Genomic DNA, 2,786 nt, shown 5'->3' with positions numbered 1-2,786 from the left:
CAGGAATGAGGCAGTACCTTGGAGGCAGAATGGCATCTGCCATGGTACTCAGGTAGAATCGGCACATAACCTCAACCTACCCATTCGTCTGATCTCGAACCAAATGAGGCCCTCAGGGATGGACTTGACCGGCATCTCCAGGCAAAGCGACCCCAAACTTAGAAAAGAGTGTGCTGTCTTTGAGGCTTTGGGAGATTAATGGTCTTTGGTCCCTCTGGGGCCCTTCTCCAGATCTTTTCAACTCAATGCCCAGGCATGTCCAAGCTGTTGTAGCTGCAGGAGGTGGACCAGCCAGATTCTGCTATGACCACAGGGGTGTGCTAATTCTTTGGCAGGTCAGTCTGTGTCATCCATGCATTTGAGTTGATATGAAAAGAGGCATTAACAAGGCCATATTGGTGCTGCCTAATCTTTTCAGAAAATATAGTAAAATACCCAAAGAGCCAAGAGGAAACTCCACACAAACGCAAGAAGTCAGTCTAGTGATCATCAGTCATGAAGAAAAACAGCTGTGCTCAGTGGTCAGTGTTTTAAGTTTTCTTTCATTCTTGTTGTTTATGACTCAATTACCTTATCGCCTCAATTTTCTTTCGAAAAGTTATAATTTGTAACTTTATGAAGCTTCTCATTTTGAAGAATGACACATCCTGCAGTACAGTGTCCCTTGTCCCAATAATGGAACATTGGTTCAGACAATCTGGTTCTGTATGAAGATTGTGCCCTACTGGTCCACCAACACTACATACAGCCGCAACCTGATTCATCTCAGAGGTTCCCATCATAGTTCTGATCGAGCTAGGCCTTGCTTAAATTCAGAGATCTGCTGAGTTCAGTCAGTAAGATAGTATTGCCGCTGCCATACTAATCAGTACATTTTACAACAGCAAATAGTGACACATGCTAACTACAGATGGGTAGAAACGCAGAGAAACAAGCATCCTGTCTGCCAGCAGAGTGTTCACAAACTGGCCATTTACAGTACCTGAACAGCAAGCAGAAATGCAAGATGGTGAAGAAAGTGGCCAGAAAATCCTCAAATGTGAGCTAGAAGACCCGGTATAACAATAAATACCACATGAATACTCTCTGAGGGGTGTGAACAAGGAGCCCTGAGCCAGTGCAGCCATGCTCTCGTACCCTCTCAGTGAAGAAAGCATCAGCGCCCAAGTGGCAGGGTGGCCATTGTTTCAGTGAGGGCTGACAACATCAGGAGAACTGGAAGAAAAGAGCATATATCATGGCTCAGGTGCAGGCAGGAAGCCGCTTATTTTCAAGGAAGAGATCAAGGTTGACAAGCTACTTGTTTGAGAAGAAGCAAGAATGTGATTCCCCATGCTGCCCTGAAGGAGACAAGTACAATAAAGGTAAGGTCTAGCAAGGTGATTGTGTACAAGAGACATCGGATTCAGATAAGACTGGATCGTGGAGTGCTAGAAAAGATGTGTGCAGAGTTATTGTCTCTTATATACAAGTGAGAGGAAGTGAGAGATTACAATTTGACCCCATTCTGAACTTTGGCTTACAAAAATATTTATCGTGGTACAGGTTGGTGCAAGTTTAACCTGCATTTCATAATTCTCATCAGTGATTTACTAAGTATGACAGTTACCATTAGTATTAATTCATTTGATTGGATCAAAGAAACTTACACTCGGGCGTTTTATACTCAAGCAATTTGAGTGAAGTACCTTGCTCAAGTGTGCTTGGTACACCTCGCTCAATGCCCCACCTAGGATTAAAACTCACAACTTTCCAGTTACAAGTCAAGAGCTTTAGCCACAGTTACACGTTGAAGAGCTGAATAATGTTCTATTCCATTTTTGTGAAATCCTTGTAACAATGTGTTAGGGAAAGTATAGTGACATTTTTAATTATACCAGTTGTGCACACCAGTATCTGAATAACATTTTTTCCTTTCTAAGCTGGGGTGAAATATTTTAGGATTTACTGTTGAAATTTATGCTAAAATACTCAATGTTTTAATTTATTCACCTCCAGGTAAATTGTACCATATACTAAATGTTTTCCTTTAGTGTTTAGGATAGGGTTTTAGATGGTTTTTGACATTTAGAAATTCACTGTGTATACTTTCTAGTACTTTAAACTAACACATTAATAGACTCATGGGAGGCAATGTTTATCTCAATTCTATAAACAAAACATTAACATCCAAAATTAAGGAAATATTCCTTCTATATACAGTATTAAGCATCTGAAACACATCATTGTCTAATCCTACAGTATATTAATTTATATGTAAAAAACATTTATCTGTGTATGACATTTGTTAATAGAAACTAAATAAATGTCATACAGCATGTTTGTGATGTAGGAAGTTCCCCACATCCTGTTTAAGGGAAAATGTATAATGTATAATTCTCACTATATAATTTGCAATAGAAGACATATTGGAATGTGTAATCCTTTACTTTACCTCATACAGAACACTTGATCATCTTTTCTTCTTTTGGGTTTTAAGTTCTGGCCACTATGCTACCACCTCCAACAGCTAACATGTCATAATTTAAAGTTTCATTCTGGACTTGACATTGCAGAACAGAAGATGGGCAGCATATAGTACCTTAAATAATAGTATTGCATTTGCTCATTAACACCATTACTGAGAAGGGACAAACAGGAAATTGTGATGGCAAAAGTGTTTTTTTTTATTTATCCAAAATATGCATGTAACTCTGTTCACACACTTGTATCAGCAAAGAAATTTTAGTTAACTGCAGTATTATTTTATTGAGTTGATGCCCTATAATGCCTTTCTGTTACTTCAG

Source organism: Lepisosteus platostomus, chromosome 1, assembly GCF_059453375.1.
Source record: "Lepisosteus platostomus isolate fLepPlt1 chromosome 1, fLepPlt1.hap1, whole genome shotgun sequence".
In the NCBI taxonomy this organism is placed as follows: Eukaryota; Metazoa; Chordata; class Actinopteri; order Semionotiformes; family Lepisosteidae; genus Lepisosteus; species Lepisosteus platostomus.
The sequence above is the reverse complement of the archived record's forward strand: the minus strand, read 5'-3'. Positions refer to the sequence as shown.